General features: G+C 45.4%; 1 non-coding gene across 1 annotated transcript; it reads right to left on the reverse strand.

The window, feature by feature from the left end:
- Positions 1-6,703: 6,703 nt before the first annotated feature.
- Positions 6,704-6,804, reverse strand: LOC115834590. The gene has a single exon (XR_004029529.1). It is a non-coding gene; the product is annotated as a small nucleolar RNA U13 (small nucleolar RNA).
- Positions 6,805-16,584: the final 9,780 nt, after the last annotated feature.

Below are 16,584 nucleotides of genomic sequence, written 5' to 3' on the forward strand. Positions count from 1 at the left end.
GAGTAGTGGTTGCCTAGGACCAGGGAGAGGGGAGGAGATTGGGGCAGTGATGGCTAAGGGGTGTGGGGCTTCTTTTAGGGTAATGAAAATGTTTTAAAATTGATTGTGGTGATGGTTGTGCAACTCTGTGAATATACCAAAAGCCATTAAATTGTACAATTTAAGGCCAGGCGCGGTGGCTCATGCCTGTAATCCCAGCACTTTGGGAGGTCGAGGCGGGCAGGTCATGAGGTCAGGAGATCGAGACCATCCTGGCTAACATGGTGAAACCCCGTCTCTACTAAAAATACAAAAAATTAGCTAGGCGTGATGGCGGGCGCCTGTAGTCCCAGCTACTCAGGATGCTGAGGCAGGAGAATGGCATGAACCCGGCAGGGGGAGGTTGCAGTGAGGCGAGATGGTGCCACTGCACTCCAGCCTGGGCGACAGAGTGAGACTCCATCTCATAACAAACAAAAAAAAAATTGTACAATTTAAATAAGTGAATTGTATGTGAATTCTATCTCAATAAAGCTGTTTTACATAGTTTTAAAGTAATGTTGTCTGTAATCTATTTTTATGGAATGAATTGTGTATCTTCCCCCTGCCCCACACAAATTCATATACTGGAGCTCTAACCGCCAATACCTCAGAATGTGATTGTTACTTGGAGATAAGGCCTTTAAAGAGGTACTGTCATTAAGTTAAAACGAGGCCTTTAGGGTGAGCCTTAATCCAATCTGATCGTGTCTGCTGTTATAAGAAGAGGAGATTAGGATAGACAGACAGTGGGGATGTGTGTGATCAGAGGAAAGGCCACCTGAGGGAGGACACAGGGAGAAGGTGGCCATATTTAAGCCAGGAGGAGAGGCCTTAGGAGAAACCAGACCTGCTGACACCTTGATCTTGGATCTGTAGCCTCCAGAACTGTGAGAAATTTCTGTTGTTTAAGCCACCCAGTCTGTGGTACTTTGTTATGGCAGTCCTAGGAAACTAATACATTTGTGTTGATTTTTATATTCTTTGGTGCCACATTTAGTCTAAAACTCTAAAAGCATAGAAACTTCCCACGTCTACAGAGAAGTCAGACCAGGCTATGTTTTCAGCACATGAAGAGCTGTCTTTTTTGTTTTTTTTTTTTGTTTTTTTGAGATGGAGTTTTGCTCTTGTTGCCCAGGCTGGAGTGCAATGGTATGATTTCGGCTCACCGCAACCTCCACCTCCCAGGTTCAAGTGATTCTCCTGTCTCAGCCTCCCAAGTAGCTGGGATTACAGGCGCATGCCACCACGCCTGGCTAATTTTTGTATTTTTAGCAGAGGCGGGGTTTCATCATATTGGTCAGGCTGGTCTCGAACTCCTGATGTCAGGTGATCCACCTGCCTCGGCCTCCCAAAGTGCTGGGATTACAGACGTGAGCCACCGTACCTGACCTAGTCATCTTTTTTGAAAACATTTTGATGGTAAGCAGCACTTTGGAATTCCTGAGGTTGTTTTTCTTTTTCTTTAAAAAATTCTAGACAAATGAGATTTTCTAAATTTGGTGGGGGTGGGGGTGATGTTAATGATAATTACTGAAAAAATCAAAAATTTAAATAGTATTGTCAATAATTCTCAAGATAAAAATTCTCAAGCTAAATCTTATAAAGTAATTATGATAAAAATCTTTGATTCTGTTTAATTAAAAAACATGTTTCTATGTATATTAATGCTTTATAGTTCAATAAAAAGTTCAAAAATAACATGAAAATAGATAAAAATTACTGGAAGACACCATGAATCTATTTTTAGGTTGTACTTTTAAAAATTTAAATCTCTTAAGGAACTATGGTAATTACTGTATTTTTTTTCTTTTGGAATAAAACAGTGAGAAATAAGTGAATCTCTTTAAATTCCAATTATGAATGAACACAAAGGAAGGTGTGAATGGCATATTAACAAGAGCATGTGAGGGAGTCATGACTTGGTTTTCTAACTTAGGGTAATGTGTGTTTCACAGGAAAACTGAAGAGCTGTGCTGCTGCAAAGCAGTTTTGAAATCTACTTAATAAACTCCATATTATAAATAGACATTTGATTTCTGGCGGGGCGCAGTGACCCACGCCTGTAATTCCAGCACTTTGGGAGGCCAACGCAGGTGGATTACTTGAGGTCAGGAGTTTGAGACCAGCCTGGCCAACATGGTGAAACCCCATCTCTACTAAAAGTACAAAAATTAGCCAGGCATGGCTGGGCGCAGTGGCTCACGCCTTTAATCGCAGAACTTTGGGAGGCCTAGGCGGGCGGATCACGAGGTCAGGAGATAGAGACCATCCTAGCTAACACGGTGAAACCCCGTCTCTACTAAAAATACAAAAAATTAGCCAGGCATGGTGGCGGGCGCCTGTAGTCCCAGCTACTTGGGAGGCTGAGGCAGGAGAATGGCGTGAACCTGGGAGGCGGAGCTTTCAGTGAGCCGAGATCGCGCCACTGCACTCCAGCCTGGGCGACAGAGCAAGACTCCATCTCAAAAAATAAATAAATAAAACAAATAAAATAAAATAAAATTAGCTGGGCATGGTGGTGTGTGCCTGTAATCCCAGCTACTCAGGAGGCTGAGGCAGGAGAATCACTTGTACTCAGGAGGTGGAGGCTGCAGTGGGCCAAGATCACACCACCGCACTCCAGCTTGGGTGACAAAGTGGGAAGCTGTGCCAAAAAAAAAAAAAACAAAACGACATTTGACTTCTGTTGGTTTACTCTAAACCAAATATGAAAGTTGACTCCTAAAATTCATTTTTGGTGAGGATCATCTCAACACAACAATGAGGAAGAGTAACTCTGTATTTGGTAATTTCCCCAGTGTCACAGAAGCAGGAGTTCAAACCAGCTCTTCTTTCTGGCACCAAAGCCTGTGCCCTTCACCACTACGGTAGATGGGATTGAAAGACTTGGTCGTGACTTTTCACTCCCCTTTGTCATAACATTGCAGAGCCCACTCTTCAAGTACAGGGAGTATGTCCTGATCTATTGATGTGTGCTTGGCCACATGATTAGAATGGCCAATGGAATTTGAGACATCGCGATGCACTGCAAGGTCTTAAAAGTGTGAAAGGCTTAACTTAGCTCTGAGGGCTTCTGTGATAGCCATAAGACACGAATTTCCCAGGAAGCCACTGCCCCCTTCAGCCTGGGCCCAGAATAAACACTGTGAAACAGACCTGAACTTGACCTGAAGCCTGCAGCCAAGCTCTGCAGTGGGCAAATTGGAACTCTGAGCCTGGAGTCCAGTCAAGTACAGCAGGGTCCTGGTCTACCTGCAGACCCATGAGAAAAAAAAAAAAAATCCAACTTGTCATTTTAAGCCGTTAACTTTTGGAATAATTTCTGTAAGCCTAGCATTATTGTAGCAATAGTCAACTGATAAACCACTACTTGACATATTCAAAATATGGTCCTTGGACACTGGTATCAAAATCATCTGGCACTTATTAAAAATGAAGATTATAGGAAGATGATTACTCATTTACACTGAGGAGTTTAATGGAACAAGTCAGCAGGAGATACTAAATTTAAGAATATATTAAAATTAATATGGAAGCAATTCCACTTCTAGACATTTCTCCAAGGGAAATCCTTACAGATGTCCATAAAAAGGGCAAGGAGGTAACATTGTTTGTAACACTGAAAATCTGGAAATAACCTAAATATCCATCAACAGAAGAATGGTTAAATGATGCCATTTCCACCTTATGGCATACTAATAAATATTATTTGTTAAAAAGAAGCGAGAAAAATTCTCTGAGTCATACTGTTTGATGAAAAGTCAAGGTGCAGAACAATATGTGCAGTAAGATTTCATTTATGTAAAGGAAAAGCATGTCTATGTAAATGTATTAAAAAAAGATACAAACCAAGATACAAACCAAGTTGATAAGTGATTACCTTTGGGAAGGTATGACGTTGAGAAGTGTGTGTGGGGTCACTGCTTTATCTGTAGAGTTTATTGTTTTTACACTGACTAGGTTGTACACATATATTACTGTGCCATTAAGAAGAAAAATATTATGTATTTAATGTAGCTGAACATGGTGGCTCATGCCTGTAATCCCAGCACTTTGGGAGGCCAAGGTGGGAAGTCTGCTTGATGAACCTGGGCAACGTAGTGAGACCCTGTCTCTACAAAAAATTAAAAAATTAAAATTAGCCAGGCATGGTTGTGTGCACCTGTAGTCTTGGCTACTCGGGAGGCTGAGGTGGGAGGATCGCTTGAGCCCAGGTGATTGAGGCTGCAGTGAGCTGTGATTGCGCCACTGCACTCCAACCGAGGTGACAGAGTGAGACCCTGTCTCTAAAAAATTAAAATTTTTTTTAATCTGGATTTTTAGGTTTCACTCCAAATCAGAAGAGTCTAGGAATCTGCATTTAACTAAATTTTCAGCCCCTGTCCTCTCAGTTGCTTGAGTCAGCAGCAAGCTCAGGAGGAAGCAGCCGGCCAGGGGAAGAGCTGGAAACGTGATGTGGCCTGGGTGAAAGGCACACTGCAGGATTTCCCCTGTGTGGGGGAGGCAGTGGAGAATTCTGCCTGAGGGTTTTTGGTTTTAAGAAAACCAAACGAGGCCGGGCGCAGTGGCTCACGCCTGTAATCCCAGCACTTTGGAAGGCTGGGGCAGGCAGATCATGAGGTCAGGGGATGGAGACCATCCTGGCTAACATGGTGAAACCCCATCTCTACTAAAAATACAAAAAGTTAGCTGGGCGTGGTGGCGGGTGCCTGTAGTCCCAGCTACTTGGGAGGCTGAGGCAGGAGAATTGCTTGAATCCAGGAGGCGGAGGTTGCAGTGAGCTGAGATCGCACCACTGCACTCCAGGCTGGGTGACAGAGCAAGACTCCATTCAGCGGCTGGAGAAAGTCCCTGTTAATGGCTAGGATGCCCTCTACAGGGCATCACCATCCCACCCTGGTCCCATCCCACCCCTGGGGGAGTTTATCTGAATCTTGGAAGGGTAAGAGGAGGTACTTGAGATAGTTGCATTTATCAAAAGAGGGCATGAGAATCAAGGTGGGGCATCCCGAAGTTTGGCCAGCCCAGGGAGAGGGCACTGGACACCATTCCACGTGGAGACATTCTGACAAGGATGAGGTAGGGGACAGGAATAAAGCTAGTGGGAGTTTTCAGTATATTTTCTGAACAGCTTCATCTACAAAACCAGGGGCTTGCCCTGAAAAACAGTCCCTCATGCCCTGTAAATCTGTGATCTTCTGGGACTCTCTGCTGGAGGTCAGGCTCATCAAACCCAACAGGGTGGCACTCCTTGAAGTGCTGGTGTGAAGGCCCAGGCCCTGCAGCCTCAAATCAAGTAGGAGAAGAGCTGTGAGCTGGGCACACTCACCTGGTGTGACGGGAGTCAGGTCCCCAGATCCCCATTCCAGCTTCATGGCCGTTCCCAGCTCACAAGTCCCTGTTGTATCAGGGACTTGCTTTCTCAGCAGTTGAGTCATGCCAAGTCCGCCTGGCCTGCCTGGTTGGCTTCTCCAACAGCTGAAGGCCCCATGCCGAGGCTGCCCTGCTGCCCTGCCTGGAGGGGAGGATCTGCAGCCGTGCCCTGGAGTGTCTGCTCACCAGCCCCCTTCTGTGTCCCTCCTTGCCAGCAGGAGCAGACTGTGAGATGGTTGACAGGGATGCCCAGAACAGAGTTGAGGGCAGGAGCCTTCCATGGCTGGGCCACTGGGGCTGGGGCAAGAGGGACTGAGAAGGAACCCTAAGTATGCTATGCAATTGTTCTGCTGCCAGAAGTTTCCAGCAGGAGGCAAATGAGAGGACAAAAGGGCATGTATGACTGAATGCTCTATTCCCCCACATTCATAGTTGGAATCCTAACCCCCCGTGTGATGGTATTAGGAGGTGGGGCCTTTGGGAGGTGATCAGGTCATGAGAGCAGAGCCCTTATGAATGGGAGCAGTGCCCCTATAAAAGAGACCCCAGAGAGCTCCCTCTTCCCTTCCACCAGGTGAGGACACAGAAAGAAGGCACCATCTCTGAACCAGGAAGCAGGCCCACACCAGACACCAAACCTGCTGGTGCCTTGATCTTGGACTGCCCAGCCTCCAGAGCTGTAAGAAATAAATTTCTAGCTGGGTATGATGGCTCACACCTATAATCCCAGCTACTTGTGAGGCTGAGGCAGGGGGATCACTTTAGGTCAGGAGTTTGAGACCAGCCTGGGCAACACAGTGAGACCCCAACTCTAAAAAGGTAAAAACAGGCCGGGCATGGTGGCTTACACCTGTAATCCCAGCACTTTGGGAGGCCGAGGTGGGTGGATCATCTGAGGTTAGGAGTTCAAGACCAGCCTGGCCAATATGGTGAAACCCCACCTCTACTAAAAATACAAAAAATTAGCCAGGTGTGGTGGCACATACCTGTAATCCCGGCTACTCGGGAGGCTGAGGCAGGAGAATTGCTTGAACCTGGGAAACAGAGGTTGCAGTGAGCCAAGATTGCTCCACTGCACTCTAGCCTGGGCAACAAAGTGAGAATTCTGTTTCAAAAAAAAAAAAAGATAAAAACAACAACAAAAAATTCTGTTGTTTATAAGCCACCCAGTCTACAGTATTTTTGTTATAGCAGCTGAATGGACTAAGACATGTTCAATGAGAAATTCATGACCTTATGCCTGAGAAAGCCTTATTCAGTAAGTCTGGGAGGGGCTGAGAAACCTGCATTTTTCTTCTTTTGTTTTTCATGTCAGACAGGTAGTGTGCGGACTTGGTAACAAGGTTCAAGGGTGACGCATCTCACACATATGCATAAACATCCAATTGTCATGTTTAAGAACTAAAGGATCAAAACCTGCATTTTAAAAGATTCTCTTAGGCTGGGTGTGGTGGCTCGTGCCTGTAATCCCAGCACTTTGGGAGGCGGATCACCTGAAGTCAGAAGTTCGAGACCAGCCTGGCCAACATGGTGAAACCCCATCTCTACTAAAAATACAAAAATTAGCTGAGCGTGGTGACATTTGCCTGTAATCCCAGCTACTCGGGAGGCTGAAGCAGGAGAATCGCTTGAACATGGGAGGCAGAGGTTGCAGTGAGCCCAGATTGTGCCACTGTACTCTAGCCTGGGCAACAGAGCAAGACTCTACCTCAAAAAAAAAAAAAAAAATTAATGAAAGATTCTCTTAGGTCATGCACAGGCAGATTTGAGAATGGTGATTTTAGGTTAACCTGGTTGGGGTTTGTTCAGAAAGCTTGAGAAGGGTCAGAGGTCAGTGTGATAAAGCAGACTTTGCTTCAGCTGTTAGGAGTTTCCCTCCCTGGGATAAGGGGCAAGGGCTTGATCCACCTTGTGACCTAGAACCTCAAAACCAGCCCCTTTGTACAGAAGGACAGTCAGATGTTGAGCCAGGCTGGAAGCGTAGCTTGAACAGCATCCCCAGGGCTGAGCCCCAGGCACAGGGCCCAGGAGGAGCTGCCAGGCCCACATCTGCAGTCAAGATTCTCACTGGGAAATTCTTACATGTTTGCAAAACGCAGCTAATGTTTCACGCACCGTCTGCATGAGCAGCTGCTTTCTATTCTTGACGTGGGCCATAGGATCTCAAACCGGAGTGGATGTGTGTCCACATGTAATATAGACACACCCTCTCCTGATAAGTCTGAAGCAGGGTATGTCTGTAACTTCAGCGAAGGTAGGGCTCTGATGGTTCCCTGATCAACCGTGGAAGTCTAAATCAGGCCTTCCGTGTGTACTAGCCAGTTTCAGCAATAGGCGTGGGTGCTTTAATTTTAGACAAGAGCAATCCTAACACTTACAGCAAAGAGCCTTCCCACCAGGCTAAAAGTTCCAGAAAGTTTTATATTACAGCACCAAATCCAGTGTTATGGTTCCAATCAATTCAGGAAATAAAAAGTCTACAATTTATTTGGGTCTCTAAGACTCAGAACTCCTGGCCAAAAATGTGCCCTTTGATCTTCATCCCTTTAATCTGAAGTATTCTCTAAATGCATTTCCATTTTAACGAACAATGCCTTCTACTGGCACAGTTCTCTTTATTGAAGAAACTCAGCTTGTGTTTCAGGATTCCAATCCTTGGATTAAATTCAGTGTCATATATCAGTCCTAATGTGAACCAGGTTCCTACCCTCAGTGAGCTTAGTGGCAAGGAGCAAAACTCAAGGACGTTTACTAACAACTGCAGCCAGCAGTGCTGTGCAGTGACTGCCTTCAAAAGACCAGAGCTAGGAGCAGGGAGTTCTCAGAGGGTGGCCATCACTAGACATTTGAGTTGGGTCTCAAAGAATGGATAAGCTTTTAAGAAGAGGAGAGAGGGAAAAAGAACAGTCCAGGCAGGAGGAAAGAAGAGAGCAGTGCAGAGCATGCTTGTGGAGTTGTGGGTAACTCAGTGTAGCCAGGAGATAAGGCAGGGGTGATGGTGGAGGTGATGGGACAGATGAGCCTGGCCAGAGTGCAGCCAGACTGTAGTGGACCAAACTCCCTCGGATTTGCTCAAGTAAAGAGCTGATGTACACAATGCTTCAGAGGAATCTCACAGAAATGGTGTGGGGTAGCGCAACTGGACCTCCAGATGCTAGAGCGTGGATAGTAGCTATTCCCAGTCACTCTCTCTGGTGGCCCATGGTTTCTTGCCATTGCTTCTCTCTGCACGCTGTGTCATCTGATCACCCATAGGGCAACTCTGGCCCTGACTTAAGCCAACCTGTAGGCCAAGCATCTGTCACCACAGTCTCTTGATTCTTGGATCCAACTGGACAGAGACAATTTGATTAGCCAGTGGCCAATGGACTGTCTGTCCCCTGGTCAGGTGTCTACCCCTCGAATATCAGCTGTTCTGGTCGGGGGCAGGGTGGGGGTGTTATACAGTGAAAACATAACCTACTGTGCTCACCCTTCAATAGAGGGGATAGTGTGTGTGGAAGTTGAAAGAAAGAGGCGTGGCTGGGCGGGTCCTCCAAACTGGTCTCCTTCCATGACAGTGGGGGTCAGTGGGAACTACCACATTTTTTGAGGAGGAAAATAACCTAATTAAAGCTGTAATTCTGGAAGATTACTTTCTACCATGTGACGGATAAGACTGAAGGGGAAGGAGAAGTTGCCAACACGTATCAAACATCTACCACGTACCATATACCTGGCACATGTATCTACTGTGTACCCAGCTCCTATGATGCTAGATCCTGTTTGCATATTACTTTTTTTAGTTTTCACAAGAGCCCATTTTATTTATGAGAAAACTGTAATCTCAGTGCCTTGGGAGGTTCAGGTGGGAGGATTACTTGAGTCCAGAAGTTTGAGACCTGCCTGGACCAAGAAAAACACACACACACACACACATACACACAAAATTAGCTGGGTGTGGTGGTGCATGCCTGTAGTCCTAGCCCCTAGAGAGGCTGAGGTGGAAGGACGGCTTGAGCCTAGGAGTTTGAGGTTACAGTGACGAGCCATGATTGTACCACTTTATTCCACCCTGGGTGACAGAGCAACCCTGTCTCTTTAAAAAATTAATAAATAGCCCAGGTGTGGTGGCTCAAGCCTGTAATCCCAGCACTTTGGGAAGCCAAGGTGGGTGGATCGCCTGAGGTCAGGAGTTCGAGACCAGCCTGGCCAACATAGTGAAACCCCGTCCTTACTAAAAATACAAAAAATTAGCCAGGCGTGGTGGCTGGCGCCTATAATCCCAGCTACTCAGGAGGCTGAAGCAGGGGAATCATTCGAACCAGGCAGGCAGAGGTTGCAGTGAGCTGAGATCACATGCCATTGCACTCCAGCCTGGGCAACAAGAGTGAAACTCCATCTCAAAAAAAAAAAAATTGATAAATAAAAAATAAAAGAAACCAGGAGGGAAAGTGAAGTAACTTGCTCAAAGTCACACAGCTAGTTAGTCAATGGTAGAATTGTGATTTGAACTTAAAAGCCGTCCAGACTTGAAATCCACACCAAGCCCAAAATCTACCGGGATAGCCCCGTGTGCCTCTCTGCAGGTGCCTCATGTGCTGTGAGTTCGGACTGAGCTTGTCATCTTCTGCCTGTTTTCTATTCCTTTTCTGTATCACCATCCTCCCAGTCACCTAAGCCCAAATCTCTCTAAATCTCAGTCTCCTTGTCTGTAGAATAGAGATGATAATAATGTATCCCAAAGGTTGTTGTGAGAATTAACTTAGAGGATTCTCATGAAGTGCTTAGCACCATGCATGGTGCTGTGGTGTTGCCAGCTGTCCCCAACCTTTTTGGCACCAGCAGCAGTTTCATGGAAGACAATTTTTCCATAGCCTGGTGGTGGGCATGGGGGTGGGGGGAGGGTTTCAGGATGAAACCATTCCACCTCAGATCATCAGGCATTAGCTTCTCACAAGGAGCCTGCAACCTAGATCCCTTGCATGCACAGTTCACAATAGGATTCAGACTCCTATGAGAATCTAAATGCCACTGCTGATCTGACAGGAGGAGGAGCCCAGGCGGTAATGCTCACCCACCCGCTGCTCACCTCCTGCTGGGCAGCCCGGTTCCTAACAGGACACGGATTGATACCAGTCCACGACCCAAGGGTTGGAGACCCCTGGTGTCTGCAGAATTGACAGAAAGAGCAACTTATTGGCTGTGGGGAACCACAAGAGTACGACTTGGCGTTTTATTTATCTAATACAGGAGCTGGCAAACTTTTCCTAAAAAGGGCCAGATAGTAAGTGTTTTCGGCATTGTAGGTCATACAGTCTCTGTTGCAACTACTAAACTTTACCATTGTTGGGCAAAACCAGCCATGGACAAGACATAAATGAATGAGTGTGCTGTGTTCCAAGAAAACGTTATATACAAAAACAAGCAGGGGCCGACTGGACCCAAGGGTTGTCTTTTGCTGCCTCATGGTCTTTGCCCTGCCTTATCTCATGAGGGCGAGGCCATGTCTGTTTAGTTCATCAATTTTTCTCCAGGGTCTAGTGCAGTGCCTGGCCCATAGTAGACATTCCATAAATATTTATTAAAGGAATGATTAAATGAGAGAAAGCAAACAAGCAAGAACAAAAGAAAGATTGAGAAGAGACGAAACTTCAGGATCACCTGGATATCTGTTAGAGGGTTCTGTGTAGGAAATAGAAACCACGCTAGAGTTTTTAAGCAAGAAAGAATATAACGTGAAGAATTGCAAACTTGTTGGAAAGGCTGGAAGAGAGGGCTCTAGGCTGGACCTCCAAGGATGGCTCCCAGAATGTGGTAAAATCAATCTGCCAGGGGAGCTATCACCTCTGCCACAATTAGGAAGGAGGACTCAGGAGGCTGCCATTGGGACTGTTGACTGCAAGAACATCATGGCTGCAAGACAAGGCCAGAAAGTGGTCAGCAAGCCAGGAACAGCGTGAATTACTGCCACCACCGCATTTGCTAGGCAGAGGAACCTAGCCACTGCCACGTCCACAAGATTCTTGATGCCCATGAAGCTGGAGAGTGGCTATCAGTAGCTCCATGATCTTGCTTTGCAGCAGAAAGTAGCCAAAAGCTGCAAGGCATTGGTCTCTGCCTTCCAAGCTTTGTGCAAATATGTCTAATTGGTGTAGCTTAACTCACAATCACGATCCTAATGAAAAGAGACTCTGGGCAATGTAGTTTTTAGCTTCCTAGACTCTGCAGCACCAGGAGGCACCCTAGAAAGATGTGGGAATGGATTCATGCAACATTTAGCATAGAGTATACATTCTAGTGATTGATTGCTACAAAGTAAACTATCCCAAGGCTTAATGGCTTAAAGCCACAGTCATTTGTTTTGTTCAGAAATTTGAAATTTGGTCAGAGCTGGGTGTGTCCAGCTTGTCTCTACTTAATGATGAGTCAGCTGGGGTAGTTCAACATGGGCACCACTGTGTGAGCAAGTCCACGCACACATGGGAGCCCAAGTGGAGAGGAACCAAAGCCCCTATCAGTAGCCCCAGCTGAGCTCCTGAGGTCAACAGCTGGCATCAACGTAGCAGCGTGTTGATGCCGAGCCATTGTGAAATGCAAGAGCCATTGTGACAGCGGCTCCTCCGGCCACACCCGAGCTGCGCTAGCTGATGCCGCATGGGACAGGGGTGAGCTGGCCTTGATGAGTCCTGCTCAGATTGCAGACTCGTGATCAAAATAAATGACTGTTTCTATTTCTGCCACGAAGCTTTGGAGTGGTTTGTTATGTAGTGAGAGATCACCAGTACGTGCAGGTTGTGCTGAATGGGAAGGAGGCAGGGGAACAGATGGGACAATCGACAAGAAATGAAGCTGCCAAAGCCAGAGAGGGGTAATGGCTGACCTGAATGTAAGCTAGGTCCACCTCCCCCTGCACCCCAACATTCAGCCTTACCAGCTTTCTAACTTGGATGCTTCCCGAAAATCAACCAAGTGTGGTTTGGGTTGTATCTGCCCAGGTAGCAGGTTAAAGCTTGGGCTGAATGCTGGAAGAGCCCTATAATCTTATAGGTACTGCTGCATGGAGACTCTGTCTCTCCCAGAAACTGCCCCTCAGCAATTTCTGATCATGGTGGAAGATTTAGATTTTGAAATGGCAAACTGTCATGAAAAGGCAAGACTGACCTATGGTGGTTGTGATTTTTACACAGGGTTCCAGGAGAGTTCAGGTGATTTCAAACAACAGGGTTGTCACATATAGTTGTGCCAGTTGTGTACTGCACAATTCTAGGGGGCACCATTCACATTCTAGTCATTATCCTTTTGCATATTTATTACAACAATTTCCTGGCAGATGGCAGCAAAGTGTCTTGAGGCAGGGTAGCTTTTTCGATTTGCATAAAGGCGATTTATAGCAAGTGACAGGAGGCATAGGTACAAAACTAGTATCTAATAAATCTTCAGCCAGTAGCAGCGGTTGGGGATAGAGATGGAAGGAGTGGGGACGAGTATTAGGATTAGGGAAGGTCCTTTTGCTTAACCAGAATGGGCACCCAACAGATAAGAAGTGTTGAGTGTGGGGTTCAAAGTTCAGCGTTGTGGGACCAGCAAGTTTGTAGAAGAGACAGGAATTAGTCCAACAAAGGAAACAGGTTTGCCCTGAAAGGTAGAACTCTAAGGGCTGAATTTATTTAAAAAAAAAATTTTTTTTTCAGAGACAGGGTCATGCTTTATTGCCCAGGCTGGAGTGCAGTGGCACAATCACAGCTCACTGCAGCTTTGACCTCCAGGGCTCAAGTGATCCCCTCTCACCTCTGCCTCCTGAGTAGCTGGAACTATAGGTGTGTGCCACCATGCCCTACTAAATTTTTAATTTTAATTTTTTTAGAGACAACATCTGGCTATGTTGCCCAGGCTGTTCTCGAACTCCTGACCTCAAGCAATCCTCCCACCTCATCCTTTCAAATAGCTGAGATTATAGGCATGAGACACTGTGTAAGGGCTGAGTTTAATAAGTAGATAATGATCTTTTGTGGAGAGATGGGGATGAAGAGAATTAATGAATATATAAGTAAAAATCTCATGATTCTAATGAGATTGGGGAGCAAGGGGTGAGGAGGAGGGAAAAGGAGGAGAGGAAGAGATATGAACATCAGCTGACATGGGTGTGCCCTGTTGAAGTGAAGGGTATCCGGTATACCTACAAATTCCTGCCCACTTTCAACCATTCTGGGTCTGAAAATCTACATTAGTCATGAACAAATATCATAATTCACAGCAATAGTGCAGCTTCTGACTGTCAAGGTGGATTACATGATATCTTTTCATTCTGACTGATTGTAGATTGCAAAACCTTTACAGTTGGAACAATATTCTCCATTTTGCATTTGATTCTGAAACAGAATCCCAGCCAAGCACAGCTTTTTGTTTTATCTGTGTATCTTCCAAGGTCTCCTTTGCCTGCATGCGTGTTGCTTTTGTTCTCGGCTTGCTGTTTTAACTATAGCTTTGCTACATTTCCATTTTTTCCCCACTATTCAAAACAAGTACTTATTTGAATTAGAGCAGAAAAATACTGAATAGAATGAAGCATGGCTTTCCCCCCTCTCACGGTGAGGTCGTGGTTTAGTGGTAGCAATGACAATGATTAATGCTTTGCACTTCCATTTAGAGAACTTCAGGAAAGGGTAAACAAATATTTTCCAAAATTTGCAGGTGAGAGGAGGAAGGTGAAGTGGCTTACGAAAGATTGTGCTGATTACAGTCTGATTTCTCTTCCTCTTCCCAATTATCTTAAAAATTAGGCTTTGGTGAATAGTCCTAGAGCTGCTCATCTTTTAAATCAAACTAAAGTCCACTGAAGTAGGAAAATTATGCATTTTGCATAAATGATGTGGGCAAATTATTATTCAATTTTTAACAGGGTTTTCCTATCGCTTTCCCCTGCACAATGTAGTATGGTTAATTTACCAGAAAGCATTGTTATTCATTCCCTAATTCTCTAAGCAACTGCTGCCATTTGCTTACCATTTCCTCCCTCTCTGGGAATTGACAGACCTTCCGGCTCCCCTCGGGGTGGTTTGGGTTCCTGAGCAATCTCTAGAGGCTTGGCTTCGCTCCTGGTGTCTTCCAATGTTTACCCCTTGGGAGGAGTCTAAAAAAAATGAAAGGATTCACATACCTGGATTTAGTTTATGAGTGGCTTAAATGAATCCTTTTGTAAACACACACACACACACACACACACACACACACACACACACACACACACAGATGAAATCTCTTGCTATTTAGTGATATTTCCCCACAGTACTACGTCTATGCTTTTCATTAAAAACACTATCTGAATAATGCCCATTTCATTCTCTCTTGCTTCCAATTAGCTACTCATTGATTATTACATAGTAAGCACTTGATAATTGACTAAAGGAAAACTATCCAGAACAAAACAACCAGAACACCATGCAACTGCTAGTGTATACCTTCCATCATGAATGTACATACTGCACGATGATTCAAGCGCAACAGCCTGGCTAGTAAGTGGAAGAATGACAATGGATTTGTAAATAGGAGAAAACCTCCCACTAGCTGTTATTAAGAGAGGTAGTGAGGAGTTATTGCTATTCCAAGCTTCTTCCTAGCAATTCCTTTATTCTCATACTTTATGAGAATATGAATATGAATATATTTCAGACCATATCCTAATTGAGACACTGGAGCCAACAACCTGCTAAAACCTTCCTCTGTCCTTGAACGCTATTATCTACCACCCCCTCTATTTAGTGGCCACTAATCAGAATAAATGGTGTACCTACATACTGTTAATGGGGTGGGGGGAGAGGAGAGAGAGAGACAGAGAGAGAGAGAGGAGAGAAACAGAGAGACAGTGACTGAGATTCTTGTATGTGTGTACTTTTGGTTTTTCTTCATTGAGACCCGTTTGTTGATGTCTTCCGTATTGAAAGCATGAGGTAACCCCTAATGGGGGCTAGAAATCAGAAGGAAACAAATCCAAAGGCAAGGAGCACTAGGCCCCGCTAAACACTATGTAACCTACTTCCATTTGTCTTTAAGAGAGTTCAGGCAGCACCTCTTCCAGGAAGCCTCCCCTGTACCCTCCCATTCTGAGCTAGATGTTACTACTTTGCTAACAACTGTGCTTCCATCTAAGAGAGCTTATTGCAACTATTTTTATGGGTCTTTATCTTTACTAGACTGTAGATATTAATTGTCTCTCTTTGAATTTCTGGAGCTAGGCACAGGGCCTAGCCCATAATAAGTATACAACGAAAGTTTGGAGGAATGAATGGTAAGTCTTCACACACAACTGCAGTCATATCCACCTGCATCCCGTTGCCTTGAACAGCCCTGGAAAGGACTCCTCTCATGCCAGCTTTGGTTTCTTCCTCCAAATGTGTGCAATGTCTTCATCCTTCCTACTCCCCTGGCTGCCATCTTGGTTAAGCAGGCCGACCTGACCAGACCTCTACTTCCAGGTGGCTCTGATGGCTTTCCTCTTCCTTCTCATCCTCAAACGCCCTCATCTTCTGTCTCATTCTCAGTCACTGGGCACTTTGCTGGGTGAAAAAAGGAAATCAGATGACAGAATCCACATAAATGGGGGCTAAGGTTACCTTTTCCATGTACAATATTATGGACAACATCTTCACGCTGCGCTTCTCACACAGGGCACAGGGGCTCCCTGTGTTATGCAAGGGTGTGTCAGGGACACTACAAGCCACAGGCTGGGTAACATGGCACAACTTGATGACTTGGGAAAATAATTTTTATCTGAAGACAAAGATGGATATCTTAGGGAGTAGAATATCAACTTTTCATAAAATGACAAAACTAAAACGAGCCTTTGAAGGCACTTTACCTAAGGCTACAGCCTGGGCGACATAGTAAGACCTTGTCTCTACAAAAAAAAAAAAAAAAAAAAAAAGAAGTAGCCGAATGTGGTAGCATGCACATGTAGTCTTAGCTACTTGGGAGCCTGGGGTGGGAGGATGGCTTGAGCCCAAAATGTCGACGTTGCAGTGAGCCATGACCACACCATTGCACTTCAGCCTGGATAACAGAGTGAGACCCTGTCGCCTCCCCGCACCCCCCAAAAACAAAGACTGTGGCCAGGTGTGGTGGCACATGTCTATAGTCCCAGCTACTTGGGAGACTGAAGTGGGAGGATTGCTTGAGCCCAGGAATTTGAATCCAGCCTGGGCAACATAGTGA

The sequence above is a fragment of the Nomascus leucogenys genome, chromosome 3 (assembly GCF_006542625.1).
Source record: "Nomascus leucogenys isolate Asia chromosome 3, Asia_NLE_v1, whole genome shotgun sequence".
Classification (NCBI taxonomy): domain Eukaryota; kingdom Metazoa; phylum Chordata; class Mammalia; order Primates; family Hylobatidae; genus Nomascus; species Nomascus leucogenys.